Source organism: Pectinophora gossypiella, chromosome 19, assembly GCF_024362695.1.
Source record: "Pectinophora gossypiella chromosome 19, ilPecGoss1.1, whole genome shotgun sequence".
NCBI classification, from domain to species: Eukaryota; Metazoa; Arthropoda; class Insecta; order Lepidoptera; family Gelechiidae; genus Pectinophora; species Pectinophora gossypiella.
In genome coordinates this window covers 3,624,542-3,648,410 of record NC_065422.1, presented here as the reverse complement: position 1 = coordinate 3,648,410, position 23,869 = coordinate 3,624,542, and the positions used below count along the sequence as shown (strand labels likewise).

The following is a 23,869-nucleotide window of genomic DNA, read 5'->3' as shown; positions in this document are numbered from 1 at the left end:
AATCAATTTATACAACGTTCAAAAACATTATATACATCAAGAACAATTAAAGTACAGAACATAATAAAATAAAAATAATGTTGTGGGTAGTAGGATATTGCAGCTCACCCGGTAGACACGGCAGCACATCGCTCTTACCTATGTGTGTACCGTATGTCCCTCCCCGATACTCCAAACAATACACCAGTCGTACATGTATTTAAAGAGAACAGAACCAGTTCCAGTCCATGTACAGGCTGCTCCTTTTTCTTGATTAGACTGTAATCGTAACATGCAAGTTATTATTATTATTATCATCTTTATCACTATGGTGAGCAAGAACGCTAGACTGTCATTGTAAGTTATGTTCTTCTTGTTACATTCTCTCCTTTTAATACTTTTATCCCCTATTGGGATGTAGGGCTCGAATAACAGATTTCCTCTTGCTCATCATCATCAACAGCCTATATACGTCCCACTGCTGGGCACAGGCCTCCCCTCAATCAACCGGAGGGGGTATGGAGCATACTCCACCACGCTGCTCCACTGCGGGTTGGTGGAGGTGTTTTTACGGCTAATAGCCGGGACCAACGGCTTAACGTGCCCTCCAAAGCATGGAATCATCTTAGTTTTTCGGACAATCAGGTGATTCAAGCCTGAAAATTCCTTACCAAACAAAGGACAGTCTCACAAAGTGATTTCGACAATGTCCCTATCGGGAATCGAACCCGGACCTCCAGATCGTGAGCCTAACGCTCTAACCACTAGACCACGGAGACTGTTGTTCCTTTTGCTACATTAACTTAAAAAAAATATAATACGCAAAATTTTATATTAATCTGATCCCAAGATTTATACATCGTAGGGCTGGGTGTGCTGATATATTATTATATCTGCATGCTGTAGTACTTGTCTTCTTTTTAAACCTACCACACTGCTTTATTTACATACAATTTATTTGTAATAATAAAGAGCGGGGCCTCCAAACACAGGCTATGTCGCTTAAATGGAGACCCCAATCCACCAGTAGTTAAGGCTTTATTGTAAAAGAAAATAATCATTTTTTTTTTCATTTTTTCAATGTAACGTCCTTTGATTTCGGAAAAGATTTTGGAGATTTGAATTGATATGACATAACGTAAGCTCATGACTACATCCCATTGAGCTAGCTAGTCAGATGCACATCCATCGCAAGAGCAACTAAAAATTTGAATCGATGAACTATGTATAGATTTTTACAATGAATGTAATTTAAAAAAATCCAATCTCGAAAATCTAGACTACAAAATCTTTTGCAAACTATCTCCCCAGCAGATTCGAAATCGATCTCTATTCAAAACATTTGTTCAGTTTGTACAAAACAATCCAATCAATGTTGAGTGGTTACACTTCTGTCAATAGCCTTTGGCTTTACCCCTACTTTGCATGCGGGGTCACGATTGAAAAGGACAAGGGTAAGGATTGTTCCCTTCGCCTTTAGTTCTCTATTGGGAATCTCTTTTTAAACCGATGCCTTTTTTAAATCTTTCAAAGTAGCTGCAGTGTCTTTTTTAAGAGTTCTGTTTCTGTCTTTCCAGTTGATGTTTAGAAAACACTGCTTATTTTAATAAGATCACAACTATGTTTACGGTTAGGGTACTCAGAGCTACATCCATCGCAAGATGAACTAAGTACACTCGTCTCACTGAGCTTTCTGTTAGACCAACGTGATAGGCGGTTAGCTGTATCTCCTTGTATAAACATGACGTGTTGGTCAAGCCAACTGTGATAATGAAAATAATAGTTTTTTATATAACGATTTGTTCTGTTTTTGACCATGGAATTTCTGTACAATGTGTAATACTGTTTTAAGTTCACGCGGTTATTATCATAATTAAAACACATAATAATTAGTTCTTACCGTGTTTAAAGCAGGGATATGAGACTCCCGATATTTTGACACTGTTGCTGTTGCGAGAGTCTCATATCCCTGCTTTAAACGCGGTAAGAACCCGTTATTATGTGTTTTAATTATGTGTAATACTTACTGCTGTTGAACTACTGTTGTAGTAAAGGCCTTAACTGTCAAATCTTATTCAGTCATTTTGTGATTTTGGATGTTAAGATAATACTTTACTTACAGGATTTAATTTCAAACTGTGCCTGCTTTAAAATGAAGATGGTTTCAAACAGATCTTTTATTTTGCAAGTCGTACCCTCACCTTTCTGTACCCTTTCTTCAAATTAGATTTGCAGCTCAAGCTCTTTTGTTTTTCGTCTTATTTGGAATTCTGGTCTCGTAAAAGTAGATACCTTAAGGTTTTAGGAGTGTTTTCATTGTTAAATCTTTTTTTTTTGCGTCTATTAAATAAAATATATCTCTTCAGTACATTAAAGGCAATCAATTATATCTATTTCATCTCAATCAATAACAAATGGGTTTGCAAGTTGATGATTTTTAATCTAGTCTAATAAAAAGTGTGATTTTGTGTACTTTCTCTTTGTTTGTATCTTAATTTTTTCTATTGTTTTTCATCCCAATCAGAGAAGTCAAGAAGCCATGGTATTCATTTCCCACTTCAACAACACAAAACCCAACCGGTTTCTATAACATTTTCAACGTGTTATATTCCTTTTCAAACCATAATCACGGATATGAACGTGCGATTCCACCCGTAAATGTTGCGGATACAAAAGATTGAAACCCTTTCATCTACATTCGATTCTGTATTGAATGTGTATTGTATCGCTCTGTGCCGGGGCGCAACAAAGATACTCATACTAATGAATCTGCGATAAAAACGCGAAAACTGAATCGGCACGGCGCTTAGGGTTGATAGCGCAAAGACAGAAGTGTATGTACTATCTGTAATATGTTTTTAGGTATTATTTGCGTCGTGGTAGATCTCGAAAGAGATGGCGTGACGACTTGGACGCTTGCCGGAGGGACTGGCCGGAGTACGCACAGGACCAAGAAAAATGGAAAGAGGAAGGGGAGGCCTTAGCCCAGCAGTGGGATCTTGATCTAGTTTCTTGTTCTTTATATGTGTTTATATAATAATATATTATTTCTTGTTTAGTTCTTGATCTTGATCTAGATTAGATTATATAACAAATATTTTTTCTATATAACATAATATAGCAACACATCTGTATCCACGAAGGGGTAGGCAGAAGTATATAGTATTAAGTCTTAACCGGACCTAAATCCTCGAAACCACGTAATATAAATTATCTATGGTCCAAACATAAATTCAGACTTATAAAGTGGAATTCAGTGAATCGACGAATTGGCCTTTTTCAGAATCTGTGGCCATTATTTCATCTAATTATTTCGATGAGTTAGGTACTTAACTAATTCTTAGTACTTCATCATAATTATAATAACCAACTCACTTTTTTTCAATTACCACACAATTCGTTAGTCAACCCTACAATTGTTGATTGAACGAATTGAAGAGGCTGTCTATATGCTGCGAATGGGAACAGCTAATGGCGGATCTGCGTTCGCGCGCTTTTTTCAAATACAGAACGTCCCTTTGTTGACGTTCCGGATCCATTTCGAATACGTTCGATGCTGGCTGGCGGGATTTTCTTTCTTTTTTTTTTGTTGTAGCGTCTCTTTTGTCTTCAGCCAGACACTTTTGTGTAGTGGAGTATCGCTTGTATGTGGAATTGTGGAGTTTGATGATGATGAACTCTTTGCTTACAGTATGTATGTTTGGTGACGTAACATAAGCTGTAACATTATATACTAAGCTTACGACTTTGTTCCCAAATAGGGTAGTTAGAGGTACATTCATCGCAAGATGAAATGCGAGCCCACGCTCCACCGAGCTTTCTGAAGGCTAATTTGATAAGTGGTGAGCCGTATCGCTGTTTATAAAGGTCGTGCCAACTGTGTTAATAACTCTTTATTAGGTAGGTATCTTACTTTTATATCACACATGACTATTTTATCGACAAAATTTCACTTCCAAAAATATGTAATTTAATACCAAGTTTACACTCAGTCGTTCCTATTATTACTCCCTCATGTATAAACAAACATCCATCAAGACGCTTCCAAAAATAGCGTCAATTTATTTCCGAGAGCACTCATTCGTATTAAATACCTATCTGAACAAAAAAGCTTGTGCAGATAACGGGCACCCCACATTGTACCCCCTACCCCCCCAGACAGACAAACGGAAATATGAAAATGTAACATCGAAACGGAAAAACGCATCAAACGTCCGCACTCGTCGAGAGCCGGACAAAAAATGAACACAAACGAACGCTTAATTCGCAAAAAGCCCGTTTGATGTCGCTAATTGACAATCAGTTGGGGGACGCGTCTCATTGGTCGGCTTCCGCGTTCTCTTTTTAAAAATTAAAAACAAATAAATTACTAGGGTGGCACTGGCCAGCGTTGTATGTATCTCTGAAGTATCGTTAAATGGGCCGTGAATTTTAACATGAGATTTTTTTTTACATATTTTCAGTTGACGCGGGTGTCATGTAACGTGTAAGGTTGTCATTTTTATTAAAAGCCGACCGTGTTGGTTGGTAAAATGTTTGAAATGTTTTAAAATATATCCAGGGGTCGTGGTGTCAGACCAATTAGTGGGGAAGAAAGCTAAGAGGACCGACGGACATGTGTTGACAAGGCTTTGATTAAAAAAGTTACGCCAGACTACTTTCCCATGTTATTGCACTAATATGAGTTGATTTTCTTTAAGTTTTTTCTTAATAAATACGTGTTTTATAGAGGAAAGCGTATTCTTAGAACGCTAAAATAAAACTTATATTTTTAGCTGAATCGATTACGTTACACAGTTCAGTCTTTAGTGTTAATCTACGAAATAAAATTGTAGCGTGTACTTTGTGCAGCTTGATATTAAATGTTTTATTCTTTTCATCAAACTTTAATACCCAAATTTTTATTTCTGTTATGAAAACATTGTTTCTTAGTGTAGGGTAAAATTAGTATCATAGTACCCATTTTTACACACTTTAAAAGCACAATATAGCGGATTGAAGAGTAATTTGATAATGTACTTACTACTCCTTTCGGCTTTTCTTCCCAATGAAAGTTTTATGTATTTTCCTTATCATCAAATACTGAAAGCGTTGATCTGTTATTAAGAATAAGGATGTAATTTCCTTCCACACTTCCTACAAATTAATTTCAGCTGAACTACTTATGTAATCCGTTTGTGGTAGACATGCGCACTGTGTACCTACTGATACTACATAGCTGTGACAATAGAAATGAGAATAGAACTGACGAATCAAGGAAAATCGCGGTCACAAGGCGTGTCTACGAGCATTGTGACTGAAAGCAACGGCTATATACCCCGTCCTGCTCTCACAAAGACGCCGCTCCGATGAGCAAGAGAGATAGCCAGTAAAATAGACAATTGTTATCCCCTCTTCCGGGACTGCCCTAGAGAAAAGCCGCATGGGACTTTCACACAGTATTCTTAACACAATGCGGTGTATAAGGACCGTTTTTGTGTGTAGTTGCAAGTGGTATGTTGTGGCTAATAATTTGATTGGATGTATATCAGTGGAAAACAAAGGACTGTTGTGTGGGTATAGGAGTTTATGATCTGGATACGAAGTGGATTGGTGATACCTATATTGTAGGCGGGATTTATTACGAACAATGGAAAAAGTACATCTGGGGGATTAAAAAGGCCACGAAGCAATTCATCTAACAAAGCTACTATTTGACATTTCATCTACTTTTATATGCGCAAATGTCAAATTGCAATATTGCTTTTCTTAGATGAATTACTTCGATGTGCCTTTTTAAGTCCTCTGTTCTTTTTGAAAGTGAAGAAAAACGTAAATGGAAAGTGCCGGTTTACCCGCTTTTCCCACTATATCGCAGCTTTGGAGTTATACATATCTACATGCATACATAATATCACGCCCATTTCCAGTTGGGGTAGGCAGAGATCCTGACACACCACTTTCACTTCTCCCATTCCCATCAAGGACTTTAATGAATGAATGACCCGGGCAAATTAAAAAGGTATCTCGTTGGTATGCAAACCGTTTGACGTGTGCTGTCAACATAATTCTGTCGAATTATTGACCAATGTAAAATTTTTAGACGATTGTTTTAGATTTGTGCTTAAAATTGACGTCATCATCATCATCAGCCGTACGACGCCCACTGCTGGGCATTGACGTATGTTCCATAAATTTTAATCTTGTCGATTACCCGTCCCTTTCCTTTTCGGCGGATAAGAAAATGACAGATAGGTATAATTTAAAATAAAATTAGTTGGTGTTTACAGGAATTAGCACCATTATGTCAATAAAATAAATACAATACAAAACACTTTATAGTCGTAATACTGAATGATTTTTTTTATACCCAAACCCCATTGTTTGACTATTGTATTTGAAAATCTCGGCGTTAATTATAGAGAGAAATAAAGACAATTAATACATGTATAAACAAATTAACGATATGTTCTCTTCTCAAATTTTCTAATGCGACGTTTTAAAACATAATTAATTATACTCATTTACATATTTTTTTAGTTTCAATATACGTAGATTTTACCTAAATAAACTTTATTATTATTATTATTATTTTTTTAAACTTATCGTTGGAAACACATCCCTATTAAAGTGCATTTATTCATGTTTAAGTGTAAAGGATCTTGTGTAAGATCTTTAACATTCTAGTTAAGATAACTGTTGGTCGTGCTTTTAATTTGAACATGTAAGGTGCAAGTGATGTAACTACTCCAGTACTAGTTTAAATACTAGTTAAATATGCAGTCTTAAAGGTAAGCATACACGTTTTATATAATACCTATTGCTTAGCTCTTGATACCGATGTGTAACATAATCATCATCATCATCATCAGCCCATTAACGTCCCCACTGCTGGGGCACGGGCCTTCCCTATGGATGGATAGGGAGATCGGGCCTTAAACCATCACGCGGGCCCAGTGCGGATTGATGGTTATTAACGACTGCTAATGCAGCCGGGACCAACGGCTTAACGTGCCTTCCGAAGCACGGAGGAGCTCGAGATGAAAACTTTTTTTTGTGGTCACCCATCCTATGACCGGCCTTTGCGAAAGTTGCTTAACTTCAACAATCGCAGACCGAGCGCGTTAACCGCTGCGCCACCGAGCTCCTCTAATAATAAAAAATAAATACATAATAATAATGTGTAATTATTTGAATTTGAATTTTGAATATAACGCAATTTTGGAACTCTTTACTGTATACCTAAGTACTTTAAAAAAAAAAAAGAGGAACAGTAGTTCGAAGGCATAAATACGCGGCCTTTTTTTTCTAATAGGCAATTTATTCCAAGCAACCTGTTTTGTAAATAAATATTTTTCAATAAGTACGTTAAAAATTTGGTTGTGCATAGATAAAACAATATAATACTGTACCTAAATGTTTATGGGAGAACCTATAACTATCTGTTAAGTTCTGGATAAGCTATCAGACAGTTATCAGCAAGCGGTTCCATTATAAACACTTGTAGAAATCTTAGAACTGAAAATTAGATATCGACCCCGACGTGCAATGTTATTTTTCATTATTTGAAGTAAGTACATTGGAATTTATATACTAAGGCACACTGTAACAAGAAAAAACAATTTGAAAAGCCTCCCGTTTGATTTTCCCATTTTCCCTAGTGCCCCACATATGGGACATATTCGTATGAGTTACAAATTTATTGCCTCATGTGTGGTTCATACACAGTGAACGTATTGACTTTCGTAACACTAAGTAATAGTGTTTAAAACTACTCCTTAACTATTAAATAGTGACGCCAAGTGATCTATGGGTTCTTGTATTAAAACAAAATGGCCGCCAATCACTAGACTGATAGTCCTGTCAGAGGCTAATCGAGATTCTGGAATGATGGGCGCATGTTACGTTGCGGTGTGATAGACAGCCGATTAGAAGCCATATTGGGTTATAATTATGTGTAGTAAATTAAAGTTGGCTATTTTAGAAATCAAGACTTTATGTTGTTTATAGTTGTAATCTGGAGATAATTTCCTGCTCATGCGACGAAGCAAGTTCTAGTCTCCATGGTCTAGTGGCTAGAGCGCTCAGATCACTATCTGAAGATTCTCTGACAAAATTAACTCTTTGTGGACCCTGGTTAAAACATTGCTGGCTGAATCACTAGATTGTTTGAAAGCACGTCTCACTAAAACACCCTGGTTGCATCAGCGGGAAATTATGTCCCCACCGAGATTTGAACCCAGGACCTCCGGATCGTGAGCCGAACGCTCAAACCACTAGACCACGGAGGCCTTTACCAGTAAAAAGACCTTTGAGAAAATAATATTTTCTTCTCTACCCCTCTTTATAAAGAATTGCAAAGAGAGAGGGGATGTTCCATAATTAAATAGTGTGCGCTTAGTTACATCTAGTCTAAAAAAAAAGTTTTTTTTCTCTCTGAAGGAATAGTTAGTCGACTTTCATTAGTAATTTAATACCTACTTTGTCTCTCTATTCCTTTGATTAATAATTTACAGGGCATCTTAATTATAAGAGTAAGTTTTAAGATATAAACGTGTTAAAAATGATTTTGTTATTACTTCATGTAATTAACTACATACATAAACTCCCGCGTATTTCCCACCGGGGTAAGCAGAGACTATGGGATTCCATTTGCTGACATACTTCCTCCATATCAATCGTTTCATACACGCACGCCGGTTCAGAGTAGATCTTACTGAAACTTTTCTAAGGACATCTCCAATTTGGTCAATGTCTAGTCCTTCTAGGTCTTCCTCTGCCAGCCCTACCACCAACCTACGCTTTATATAGTGCTTTCGTAATGCTATTATCCTTCATCCGCTCTGTGTCCAAACCAACTTAACATTCCCTTCTCAATCTTTGTCACTATATCGTATTGTTTCGTCTGTAAATAACTAAGTACAAAAAATATTGTTTTTCTAGTTATTACTATAGTACGCACTTACTTATACTTATTTTTATACGCTTAAATATTCTTTCTAACGAAGCAAGGGATCTTTAGTCTTTACCCGGTTATAAAAACAAAATAAATATTTTCAATACCTCACCGATAGCCAAACGCTAGTATCAAAGAGTTTCTTAGAAAAACATTATTTTACAGCCCTAAGTAAACAATATAAAGAAAACGAAGTCTTCGGAATAGGAGTTTCGTTTCAGAGTAGCGAAAATAAAGGGGTCCTTTCACGTCAAGGGTCCGCAACAAAAACGGTACTGAAAAGTAAATTAACCTTTCTACTGCGAAACTCATTTACCGATACAAAACAAGGGGCCAATGGGGCCGATTGGGGCCCAATCGGAAAATTCCAAGTACGGAATGAAAAGAATTCACAAACCGGTACTGTGGGATGAAGCAATATTTGGAGCGCGTATAATGAAAGATTTGATACATCGTTTCAAAGGAGGATAAATACTAGAAGCTCAAATATAGGCGGCAGCACTGTTGAGTGTTCCTAAATTTTGACAGTTCTCCATAATGTTCAGCTAAAATTAATGATAAATTGCTATAAAATGTAGAGCAACGTCAATTTTGATTGTAAATAAGTTTCCTTTATTCCCTTCTCTAGCGAATAAATCGAACACCATGATTTAGCAGTTAAACGCTGCGGAAAGGGTTATAGTCTTAAAATATAACCAAAACAAAACAATATGTTTGTTTACTCAAATAGTACGTGGAGCTGTCAAAATTTACAAAACACCTCGTTTTACACAGACACTACACATTGACCTTATCGGACACGCGCACGTGTGTGTGACGTCTGACGTCATACGATTGAAGACTAAAATAAGACCGAGGGGGTGAGGTAAACCTAGCTCAGCCGCTGGTGGGGAGCGGAGAGTTGCCGTTCTATACGTAGTATTATTCCTTATTCTATGTCGTAACATAAAATTACCTACAACGTTTAACCCGGTACAGGATTTGCACCAATGAGTTATTAATTTATCTTAAGTGCTCTTTTCACTTACATTGACTCGACCATTATACTCGGCTATACGGCTCACCACATGTCACGTTGGTCTAACAGAAAGCTCGGTGAGGTGTGGGTACTTAGTTCATCTTACGATGGATGTACCTTTGACTACCCGATTGTGATTGTCGTAAGCTTATGTTATGCATACAGCGTTTTTATACATTTTACATACTATGTGTTACTTAAGTCTATTAATGCGATGTTTAATACCATACTATAATACATGTGTATTTAGTTTCTTAGTTTCAAATAGGTCTGCCATTTTCACAGGTAATTAAAATATACAACGTGTAATAAAATTATGCAAGCACTAACTAGACTTACTACATTTTAACGACAACATTTTGTTACAATGTCGAGAACTTTGGCGACCGTTCGGTACCGGTGTAGTGTACCACAGGACTTCAGACAAGTGACTCTCAGTTCAACCACACCCCGGATACTTTATACAAAAACCTCGTTTCACACACAGATACTACACATTACGGCCTCCGTGGTCCAGTGGTTCAGCGTTGGGCTCACGATCCGGAGGTCCTGGGTTTGATTCCCCGTGGGGACATATCAAAAAATTTCTCTGTGGTCCCTCGTTTGGTTAGGACATTACAGGCTGATCACCTGATTGTCCGAAAGTAAAACGATCCGTGCTTCGGAAGACACGTTAAGCCGTTGGTCCCGGTTACTACTTACTGATGTAAGTATGTAGTCGTTATATGAGTCCTGTCAGGGGACTTTGGCAGCTCAATAGTAACCCTGACACCAGGGTTGATGAGGTTGGTAATTCACCTAACAACCCACACGATAGAAGGCTACACATTGACGTTATCGTACACGCGCATCTGTGTGTGTGACGTCTGACGTCCATGAATTTCTGACTTATTGTAGATTTGCCGCAAATGGCATTAACTACTTGGCCGGACATAGAACACTACTTAAAGTAAGACCGAGAGGGAGCGAGATAGGCATAGCTCAGCCGCTGGTAAGGAGCGGAGAGTTGCCATTCTACACGTAGTACTATTCCTTATTCTGTGGTCCAACATTAAAGGAAATTCCCTAATAGTCACTCCTCTGCGCTTCTCCTGGATGTCTCTAGAAACTCGACGCTGAAGCCGGTCTTTGTCAGGGTTATTCAGCGGCGGGTACACAAATGCTTTTCTTGACGGCTTTCACGGGTTTCTATGGTGGCAATAAAGGTTCCCACGGACACAATATGCCGGGAAGGCAAGGAATGATGAAAAGTTGGAAATGTGGGGCGCCGGAATAGTGTCGTGGCGGATCGACTTGTCGATAGAATGCTTCTTTTAACATTATGCTAGGGTTGGAACGTTGTTTTTGGGTTGATTTTTTGTAATTACCACCGGGGTAAGCAGACTAGGGAATTCCATTTGCTTCGATCCTGACATACTTCCGTATTCATAGGATTAATTTCCATAAAAAGTAAATTAATATTCATCATCATCATCAGCCCATTAACGTCCCCACTGCTGGGGCACGGGCCTTCCCTATGGATGGATAGGGAGATCGGGCCTTAAACCATCACGCGGGCCCAGTGCGGATTGATGGTTATTAACGACTGTTAATGCAGCCGGGACCAAACGTCTTAACGTGCCTTCCGAAGCACGGAGGAGCTCGGTGGCGCAGCGGTAAACGCGCTCGGTCTGCGATTAAGGCCGGTGATAGGATGGGTAACCACAAATTAATATTATATTATGTTATATACTCTGTTGTGTTCTAATTTTTCGTGTAATATTTGGTACGTAGATAGATAGCAATGGATACTCTGCGACTGTTCTTACTCCCATTCGCGTAAAGTCCAATATACTATCATTTCCAGACTGTATTATGCGTTTAAACTAATTATTGACATTCGGCTTACAGTAGGTACACAACAAAATGCCTTATTACAGTTAAAACGCGCAAAAACCTCATTACACACTCACTTAACATCTGTGCCAAAAAAAGTGGACAGTGTAACAGAAAACAAAGGTCAATTTCTTCTCAAGTAAAAATTAAATCGATAATAAGATGTCGATATCTTGTCAAGATACAGACACGCCCGTCACTTTCAAATTATTTCTGCGGTCGGAACGGAACGTAAAATATAAGGCTTTAAGGAATTACCCCCTTTGTCCGGTGAAAGAGAGACGGGAGAAAAAGAAAATAAAGAAGAGAAGAGAGAGGGCCTTAGTTTTCCTTTTCCACCAACTTGTGGTTAATTTATTTAATAAGTTTTCCCGTGAATAGAACCTCGGGATGAATCGGGTTTTCAATGCTTTTCTTTCTTTTTTTTATGAATACTTATACAAAGTCTTGTGTTCTGTTTTTGAATAGATTAGCGTTTTGTTCGCCGTTCCTTTTTATGTTGAATGTTTCGTTTTTTTATACAGTAAAATATAAATAGGAAAGATGTACACATTTCGATAAACCAACCTAAAGTATTTTATTGTAACGCGACATGACCGCGACGATAATCAGCTAAACGCGTCCCATCTTTTTTTTATTCCCTCCTATTCCAACATAGAACAAACAGATACTTACATATTAATACTCTTTAAATGAAAAAAAAAAATACGTATTCTTTTCAGCCAGTGCACACTCACATAATTTAAAAACAAAGACGAAGGAATCGAAAACGAAATTTGTGGTTCCTGATTCGAATTCATCAAAATAATGCGTAGAACGTGATATCGTGCGATGTTTTGGGATGAACATTTATTTCGTTGATGCGTTTCAACATTTGACGCGATGCGTTGCTCCCGCGCTTTTGTGTTTTCTTTATTTCTTTTTAAAAATCGAATTCCTTTTTTAAATTTTAAGTAATTGCCAGCCATTGTTGGGTGGTCGTATCTTAACGGTTTTCGTTTAGAATGTTTTCTGTATTTCTCATTTATCCTCAGCTGTTAATCTTCGGATTAAATAGGTATATGTCTCTTTTCTAAACATGTCTGGGGTATTTACGGCGTTTGACAGTTTTGGATTTACAAGTCTAGTAAATCACCTGGATATTAAGTATGATAATGGCCGATTCTTACAGACAAAACTTAACTTTATTTTAGTCCGATATCTCTACAAATACTGCCGTCCTTCACTAACGACGAGTGCAAGACAGAGATCTAGTATTAGAACTGTCAGACTAATATTTAAAAAGTAAAATCAACTAAAAGTGCACGTATGAACACTGCACTGTTCATGTTCTTTTATAGATAGGTTGGCTAACTTATAGATAGGTACCAATATTAAGTATTTTTAAACCATTTGAAAGAAAAATAAGTTCACAAAGGTAGTTTACTTTTTATTTATTTTCTTTTGACAAGAACTCCCAGTCACGCGTTTTAACGGGAATTGACTTATATTAAAATTTAATTATACTTATCTTATGATGAGTAATATTCAGTTTTAAACTTTGAATTTATAAATTTATATGACCAACAGTCTTAACAGAAAAAGCTCGGTGAGGCGTGAGTACCTACTTAGTTCATCTTGTGATGTATACGTGTTTATTTTATGTAGCTGGGTTATTAAAGAAACTGTTGTATCCAAAAGTATTGCATGCGCTGTAAATCTTTTAAATAGTGCATCCGGATTTTATACAGATTTATTGTCTCACAGTAAATAAATCCCGATGATTAAAACGTTGGAAACGGATTCCTTGTGAAAATCGTTACTTGTTGTTTTTGGCGCAAATATTTTGAAAACAGGCTAATGTTGTACTCGCTACATACCTACTGTTGTTTCCGCCGAGAGTCAAAAACTTTTAATTCCAAAATTTTCAACCGACTTCAAAAAAGGTGCAGCTATCTCGCTGGTCTAACAGACAGCTCGGTGAAGTGGGAACTTAGTTCATCTTGCGATGGGTGTAACTCCGACTACCCCGAATGGGATATAGTGATGAGCTTATTTTATGGTATGTTAAAAAAAATTATAAATTGCATGTTACAAGTGTCAATATTTATTTCACAAGTATATTTTACAATCTCTCTACTTTTTTGATAAACATAATCTACACGTTCTTGTAACTTGTAGCTTGTGAACGTGTAGACTTGTAAGTTTTGCATTTAACACAAATTTAGCGAGACGTATCTATTGCGAGGTTTTGTTAACAAAAAAACATACGAATATGATTTTTCAAAAAGGCAAGTACGAGTTTATCACTTCAAGCCGATGATTAAATGTTTTTTTTATTTAGGTATCTTACTCTCGGTCGTTCGGAGTGTGGAGTATCACCACAAATTATGGCTCACCTTTTATGCTGTCCTAAGTGCCCTAACACCTGCACTATTAAATACCTTTACGAAGCCACTGACAATGCCGTAAGCGTGGCCAATTATTGGTCAGTAAAAAATTAGTTTCGATCGCCATCGACTCGCAAAGAAGAAGACTCTCGGTCCATAGGAAAGAAAACATCTTCACGTTTGAAAAAAAAAAATGATTGTAAAATGCTATGTAACTAGCAATAACACACCAATAGACAGAGAATGATGTAAGAACTAGGTACATATTAAATTATCACAGAATATTAAGGTTAACAAAATATTTCCGCAAATAATAATGTACCGGAAAATATAAAGATGTCGCGCCCCTATTATTGTGTTCGACACAACAGTGGTACCTCTTCCTGTCTTTGAGGCATAGGAGATAGCGATTTCATTTGAGAATTTAATTATATTATTATAAATATTTTTAAAGAAACCCGTATATTAATACGGGTTGGTCTCAGGTTGACATTAAAGGTTTTATCGCAAAGCGACTCGTGCCATGTTTATCAAAAAATTACAAGTCTACACGTTCACAAGCTACAAGTTCGTGTAAATTACGTCTATCAAAAAAAGTAGAGGGATTGTAAAATATACTTGTGAAATAAATATAGACACTTGTAACATGTAATTTCCATGTGTCGTTTTGATAAACACATACTTTGTAATAATGACAATTTTTATAAGAAAATTTCTTGTAATACAGAGCGTTTAAGTTTTGATAAACAGGGCATAGATATCATTTCACTAAGATCTTATGAAATAAAACTGGTTTCGAGGGTTTTTATTATGCCCCGCAATAATGGTAATCAGAAGTATTTTGCTACTAAGTTCTGAGATGGAAATGATGAACCAAATAGTAATCGGTGAACAGCCTTTTATTGACTTATTATTGATTTGCCGCGTGAACTACTTGGCCGAACAAATGGGGAGCACTGAGGGCTCTTCCTGGTACATAATTAGAACAACAGGCTTATGGTGCTGAGTTGGGGTCAATAGCCTACAATAATGGCCCGTCATAAAAATATTTTAAAGTTACAAACAAAGAGAAGGGGGGTCTTTTCTGTTTCTTATTCGCTCTAGTCCAATATAGAAACAATACTTAGAAACATTGGTCAATATTAAAGCTAATATCTACAACGCCTTTCTCCTGTAACTTGTACCATACAAATATAATTTTGCGGATGCTTCAATATATCTGTCGTCAGAAGTTGCCAACATTTCTCAAAAGAGCACGTCGATTTATATAATAGATGTCAGGGGTAGCAATCACTAACTGCCCGTTAGACAAACGCTATTTTGTTTCGCGCTTTATTGGATATTTTTGTTAAGGACCAGAAATATTTGAATTTTAATAATAATTACTATTTTATTTAAGTTATAATTACATTTATATTGATGTATAATTTATAATTGATGATTGAGGGGGTTGTTTTTAAACTTACTTTATCATGTGTTCGAATTAGTGATGTAGGTAATAAATATTAGCGAATATTTTGCAAATATGAACTTTGCGGATAAAGTGACAATGGTGTTCGGAATAGGTACCTTAAGTCGTTTCTTTTCAGGTTGCGGCTTATTACTAACTTTAAAATAAAAAGATTTAGCCTCTCAAAATATCATTTTAGTTATTATCATCACACATGGTTCCTAGAAAATGTGAGAACTTAGATATATTGTAAGACGTTACATCTCTAGTTCTAATGTAGAATATACATAGTACCCAAAATACGAATATTTACAGTTAGAAACCAATCACACCAGATCATGTTTTAAGAACGATTTTTCTCAATATTGAAACGTTTCTTATTCATTTATATACCTACTTATGGCTCTCCCTGAACTCCCAAAACAAAATTAAACCTCATCTATCTTAAACCTAACAGTACACGTTCAAAACTTCATACAAAAATTCCTTTTAAACTGAAAATTTACCACTTCATTCCCAAGAAAAATGTACCAAAACCCGTCACCTTAACACGCTACGATACAACGTGATTTGTCCATCGTCAAGTAATTTATTTTACACCAAATTTCACGTCTGAATAGATTTTAATTTCAACCCAGAGACAGATTTACGTCCCGCCATCGCTATTGTGAACTAAACTTTTTATTATATTTCGTTGCTCGTTTGTTTTTCACGACTATTTTTGTTTTGATGCAAGGAAGGTGTCTTGTGAACTTGGTGGGGTAGTTTGATTAGTTATTATGTCATCAATAATACAACTTAGGTGTTATATAACTATACCCTGGAGACTCTATACAACTCATTCTTATCGAAAGAGAAAGAAAACTGTCTGTGTCCAAGGTGTGGTCATATAACACTTAGCAATTGGCTACATAACAGTTGTAACAATAAAATAATAATATAAGTAATATAAGTTCTCATCTTCTGAGTTGATATCAAGTGGATTACTTTTTTCAAATTCAAATTCAAATTATTTATTTTCAGATTAATATCCATAATTATAAGTACATGAGATTAGATTAGATAAATTAAAATTAAATTATATATACAATCAAATAAAATTAATATTATTAATAAAAATGAAATTACACGAAATAAAATAAAATACATTGGTGCCCATTCGGGTGCACACAAACCCAACCCAATTTCAGTTCGACAGCTCCCAAATGAGTGCCGTCCTGCACTTACAATAAGTGAAAAAAAGGGATAGAGCTAATTTTAGTCCTGTCAAACCAAGTCAAAATTAGTTCGGTGGTTGCTCGAACTGTCATCAATGTTTTTTAGTTTTTTTTTAATTATTTTCGATTCTATAGGTACTTTTGCGACGGAAAATTCCACTTGATACTAACTTACAATCATGGTCTGAACAAATTCTAAGGGGGATGCCCCTTAGAATTTGTTGCGACGTCACTAACACTATTTACTAGAAATCGTTTGAAATTCCTTTATCAGAATAAACGTAAATAAAACGAATCGTACAAATAAAGACATGAAAGAAAAGTATAGAATTACGGTTCTCACCTTTCTGTTATCCCGCAGTCGATCGATTTACTTCATTTTCTTGTACAAACGTTTTCATTGGCCGCACCATTAGCGCCTTTGCTTTTATCGCGTAAAAAGTAATCAGAATCTATTTTCTTTAAATAAAGAATTCTATTAGGAAAGTAGGTAGTCGATCGATTTAGGTACTTATTTTGTTTTGGAATATTTAGAATAATTTACATTTTAATTTAAATTGTAACGAAGGGAATAAGATTAAATAGATTAGAATAAGTCAAGTACTGAAAAAACGTGTTGAAAACAATAAAGTCGGAGTTAATAGCTGCTTCCTTTTCTATCATTGTTCGCCTACGCAGTCTAGTGACAACATAATGTGCTCTGTTTCTTAGTGCCGACAGTCCATTTCCGGTATTGACATACATACAACTGTAACAATTTTCATACATCATAGACTTAAAATGTCACAACAAACTCAAAACAATTATCAAACTATGGAATTATCGGCCCTTGTAAAGCCCCTAAAATTCGACAATTAAAAAAATACAATTAATTACGCTGACCGAGAGTCAAATCTGAGACTATCAAGGTGCTAACGGCTTCACTCACCCCGCCCACACTCTAGAGGTGTGACATTAGGGTGCTCTATTTCACAGAGTCGACCGGTCTCGACTCGCGCGGACAATCGATTTCCGGTGTGGACACACGTGCTGTTAAGGCGACTGTACGTTTTCTGGGAAAAGGATTGTTTTTTTTTTAAAGAGACTATTAATTAAAAAGAGGATCTTTTCTGTCAATATTACCTTTTGCGTCAGATGGCATTGACTACTTGGTCGGAATCGAAAAGTGGAAAGTGTCTTGCTTTATATGAGAGTTGAGGGACTCTTATTTGAAATTGAATCTTATAAAATAAATATAAAGTTACAAAAAAAGAAAGAAAATGATAATGACTACAAACTTCTATACCTATTTCATTGAGCTTACGATGAATAATTTATCACATTTATTAATGAAATATTATCATTAGAATTTGGAATAATTATAAAGGTAATTTTATTTCTTTTCTCGGCCGGATGATGTTTCGGTCAAGTCAGAGAGTGTGCAGTCCTCTTAGAGGTCAGTAGTTTAGTGACAGTGTAAACATGCTTCGTGCACAGAGGTTACAATGTAAACGAGCCCGCGAGGTGTTCCTTTGATCTCACCGGCAACCAGCTAGGGCTGTCAAAATTTTTCAGGAATTTATTTTTATGAAACTTGATTTATTCTATTAAGTAATTCATTTATTTATTTTATTGTGTGAAGAGTCGTTAATAAAAGACTTTTAAATATTATTTTTCAATCACGCTTATTATTTGTCTTCTAATAAGATGGTAACTAGTAAGTTGAACATCTAATCTAATCTTATTTAAAGGCAAAGGAAATCAACCACGTAGCCAAACAAAAAATATTTTGGATAAAAACGTGGGAGGTAATGGTTCTGGTGACAAAATCACAAAAGGCAATAACTATTTATATTGGATTGCTCATTATAATTCAACGATTATACCATTTTGTGTAGGCTTCCATTAAAATATTCTTATTGCCGTCCTATTGGTATTTAATGTGCTTTACGATGTCAAAAATGCGGTTAACATAATCGATACTTATTTGAATAGAATATTTTCGAATTTTAAAGATATGATTTAGTATATTTTATGGTGGCATTTAACTGTTTTCAACCTTATTTGTGTAAGTAAAGCGGTTTATTCCAAAATTAGATATTTTTTCTTATTGTTATGAGTCTCGTAAATATTACTGTTTTCTGATTTACTGTTTTTCGTAGTTCATTCAGAGTAATAATTCTTAAATCATTAGACAGAGATAAAAGATAAAGTAACAATGTATTATACCACTTTTCAATCGAAGAAAAATCCGCCACATAGATAGGTATACTTTCAATAAGTAAATTCTATGATACACTACTTGATGGCAAATGGACAAAAAACATTAAATCGAGTTTGCCACGTACGTAAGTGATTCTATAAGGGCTCCGTGGTTCTTTTTGAGGTTCGTAACCCTAAAAAAATAATAAAATGTATAACAACCAACCCTATGTACACAGAGTAGCAATAGAACAGAGTTTACGTTGGCATCATTCAAATGTATGAAGTCGCTATTTACGTTTGAGCAGAGCACTCATTACAGATTGTTATTGGAATAATAAAGAGAGAGGGATACATCCGTCTACTGGGATCGTAAGACGGTTCCTAGTATCCCATTGCGAAAGGCAATCGCTTTATTCTCAATTCGGCGAACTGACACTTCTGTTGTTGTTTACTAATCTATGTTTATGCGGTCTAGTTTTGTGATCTTGAAGTATGTTTAGGTGAAAAGTGGATATTTTTCTGAAAATTAATTTGTTAACGTCCGTCATATCTGCTGGTTGTATGACGTTTGTGTCATAAGTTGTAAGATGTTGATGTTAAAATAATATGGGGTGAACCAAGGACGTGTGGAGGTGTTTTTGCATTAGACCTGGAGTATTTTAGTCTGCTGTTAGTTTCTTCATTTCTTATTATCTGTCTTTTCACCTTCAAGTTTATTTTTCGTGAAGAATTAAATCAATAACTTCCAAATCAGGTTATTCCAAATTGTCTTAAAAATATTTTCACATTTTTCAGACATACATTACTTAAATTATTTTTTTTATCCGACCAACTTATGTTTAATATACAGGTATATTAGTCCTTTGAGTATGTTCCATACCCCCTCGGGTTGATTGAGGGAAGGCCTGTGCCCAGCAGTGGGACCTTTACTTCACGACAAAATTACTTTAGGTAAATAAGGACTTCAAAAACTACATTGTGAAATACATTTTTCGTCTCTTTCGAAAACAAGTAACTTGTTAGTATGTTAACAAGTACATTTACAACATCTTTATTGAACCTTCTAGACACCTTCAAAACCTACCTACGCCAAAATTCTACTAGGTATAACTCAAAAAAATATGCAATAAACTTTTATTATCTGTCTGAACATAGATTTCCATGTCACCTAAATAGGGTTTCACCTAAATCTGTCTTCGAAGACTCGTTATATAGACTGTCACCACATTTGACATTACAAGCGATAAATACAACATACCCGTAAATATGTTTTATAAGCTATAAATAAGCGAAATAAGCCGTAAATAGGCTAAATAAGCGACATGTAGTCAATATTGAGCGGAGGGAATATTAATGCGTCTTCAGGGATATTAGATCAATGTATCCTTCGTCGTGTAGAAAGCAATTTGTTTTGAAGGAATAAATCGTTTCATACTTTTTATTTCTAATAAACCACAGAGTAATTTAACCCTTAAGATACGAACTAAATTGTGTAACAGCCTCCGTGGTCCAGTGGTTGAGCGTTGTGCTCACGATCTGGAGGTCCTGGGTTCGAATCCCGGTGGGGACAAATCACTTTGTGATCCCTAGGTTGGTTAGGACATTACGGGCTGATCACCTGAAAACTATAAACTAAAACATAAAATAAAATAACTATAACATAAAATAGCCTAATACGTTCTACTGCTGTTCTCCCCTCGATCAACCGCTGCTCCACTAAGGGTTGGTGGAGTTGTTTGTCACTTTAAATAACATTCACATACAATCCGGTGGAAAATAAATTCACACCTCTTTCCCACCGGAAACTAAAATCACACTTAATTTTAAAATCATAAACATGTTTCATATAAATATTAAGCATAACTTTATCCCTCAGACACAAACATAGACACATTCAAAATGGCTCCCACTAACAGTCTAAACTATTAAAGAACTAAAATTTACATAATAATTAAAAAATCTCTTTGCAACCAGGGTTGCATTAAAAGTAAGCAGGAAGGAAACGCAGGCGACAAAGTGCCTTAAATTTTTTTAATTGCAAACTGGATTATTCCTCTTTGTGCATTCACCGGGCTATGTGTGAGGGAGTAATGCGCGACCATGGTGTGTGGTACAAGCACATTATACCCCGTCCTAGAGACCTGGCGTCTTTCGAGCGTCGTCATGCCAGCGTCTGCGCGACGTCTATGAGACGTCGACGCCGCGGCGACGCGACGCCAGCGCTGGCGTCGCGCAGACGCTGGCACGACGACGACGCTCCAAAGACGCTAGTGTGGGGGTTTCTAACATAAACAACCTATATGCGTCCCACTGCGGGGCACAGGGCCGGAGCGGGTCTGGACCATACTCTATCACGCTGCCTCCATGAGGCATTTGGGCTAGTCGGTACAATCATATCAACATAAAAAAAAACCACATCATCTAAATGTATTTTTCAATTTTACCATTTGCTGATAAATTGTCTGATAGTACTTGTCTGGTCTTCTGTCGTGTACTCATACGGCTATTTTGAAGATAGAAATGCATGGGAATTACCGCCTGCGAACCAATATTAGACAGCCAACTTATTGAAATTCTATTCAATATATATATTTTTTATGAACATCCAGTGCGCTGTGCCGAGGTTTTTTTGTAGCTACTTTTCCTCGGCTATACAGGTTGTGAGAACCTACAGTTGTTTTAGGCGACAAAAAATATATTTATTAAAAATCGTTTATTTCGCACAAAGTCCATAAAATGTTAGTATACACACGATTTATAAACTAGTGTTAGTAAGACATTCAGGCGAGCATATTTATGTAAAAATTGACGATTCAAAGTGTGACTATGTTACATCATCATCATCAATTTAAGAGGCACGATCCTGTCGGTGTAGCATTTTCCATTCCAGTCTGTCAAAGGCCAATTCCTTGACTTCCCTTCTCTTTAATCTGTTCTGTTCTGTGACTATGTTACTTAGTGAATAAAGATATTATTTGTGTTTGAGTTTGACGTCTCAGTAGTAACCTTGACACCAGGGTTGAAGATCTCACAACCGAAGGAATGTATTCTATGATTATTCTTTACTTCCAATACGTTAGAGAAAAGAATCTTAATTGAAACATAACAATTTCCCTGCAACATACCAACTATATTTTAATCCGCTCGGCTCCTGTTATCGGTACCATGACCAAAGAATTTAATAGAGTCAACTTCTTACACGACACCCAGCGGCCTAACAACTCTCTTTTAAACTGCACAATATTATGAATATTATGCTCATTAGCGGACGACCATTTAACTTTGTAGACCCACCTTTATAAAGGTAGAAATAACCTTGTTTTGAGGTTACGAACAAATTGGCAGGTGTTTGAAATCAACATAACATACCATCACGCCTGTAACCCGAAGGGGTAGGCAGAGCTATATACTACATATACCCACTCCTCGCCTGCTACATTTAAGTTCCGTGTAATGGGGTGTAAGCCTTGTCAGGGTCCTTTGGAGGCACAATAACACGTTCACTGTAACTGAAAATTAGATATCAACCACTCACTTGCAATGTTATTTTTTGATAAACACATTGGAATTTGTGTACATATACACTATGGCAGGAAACAATGTGCCCCACATCCCGTGATCATGGCACTTGCAACAGTGTCGAAATATAGGGAGTCTCATATTTCCCTGATTTAAACGCGAAGAACCCGTTATTATGTGTTTTAATTATGCTCGTATGAGTTTCAAGTTTATTGCCTCATATGTCGCTAAAAACATAGAAGGGAAGTACTAGAAAAGAGAGGAAGGGGAAGACCAAGAAGAGTTTAACATGGAACAGATTAAAGAGAAGGCGAACGTCGTGCCTTTTAGGGAAGTGAAAGAATTGGCCTTTGATAGACAAAAACGGAGAATGCTACACCGACAAGAGCGTGACTTTTAAATTAGTGATGACGTGGTTCATACACAGTAAACGTATTAACGCTAATATCAGCGTTGCTGAGGTTGGTAATCCTCCTCACAACCCACACGTTAGAAGAAGACTTTAGCTTCTTCCTCTCTTATTAATTCGCTGGTTAGAGTACTCTTGAACAAAGTATAAAGATACTAATTTGCTCACCCATAAGTTTAATACATTTATCGATTGAAATCAGTAGGGCCGTTAATTACGGACCCTATAAACGTACTTACTTGTAATGACTCAAACGTTTTGTCTTTTTACAGGTAAGGGATAAACGTCTTTTGAGTTTATCGTCAAATGCCATCTCTACGAAGTTCGTAAGTACACTATTAATAACCTAGATGGGTATTCTTTAAGTAGGTTCTTAAGTGAAATATGTTTTTTTCGTACAGCAAATGAGGCCTCCGGCAGATATTCCTTAGGTATAAAGAAAATGTTATGAAGAGAAAGTTTGGATAGGTATAAACAAGTGTTGTAAAACGGGAATTAATATTTAAGTATTTATGAGTTTTTTTTTAGTTTTTTTTTTATAATGAACGATATCTTTTGTTTTACAAGGTGCTAGGCACAGTAACGTATATTTTTACTGTGCGCTAAAACAAAAAGAGTAATTTGTTAAACTGTTTTCATGAAAAGGTGATATGTGCATGCTGTTCTGCTTCTTCTATCGTGTGGGTTGTGAGGTGGATTACCAACCCCATCAACCCTGGTGTCAGGGTTACTATTGAGCCGCCAAAGGCCCCTGACATGGCTCATATAACGACTACTTACTTACATCAGTAAGTAGTAACCGGGCTTAACGGGCCTTCACGGATCATCTTACTTTCGGACAACCAGGTGATCAGTTTGTAATGTCCTAATCAAACTAGGGATCACAAAGTGATTTTTATGATACGTCCCCACCG

General features: G+C 36.3%; 2 protein-coding genes across 5 annotated transcripts in view; one reads left to right on the top strand and one right to left on the bottom strand.

Moving 5' to 3' along the window:
- Positions 1–23,869, bottom strand: part of LOC126375497 (gastric triacylglycerol lipase-like) — a 294,161-nt gene that overhangs the window by 153,260 nt on the left and 117,032 nt on the right. The window lies entirely within an intron of this gene.
- LOC126375491 (transcription factor SOX-5) overlaps positions 1–23,869 on the top strand; it is a 414,266-nt gene that overhangs the window by 318,628 nt on the left and 71,769 nt on the right. The gene's annotated exons all lie outside the window — the stretch shown is intronic.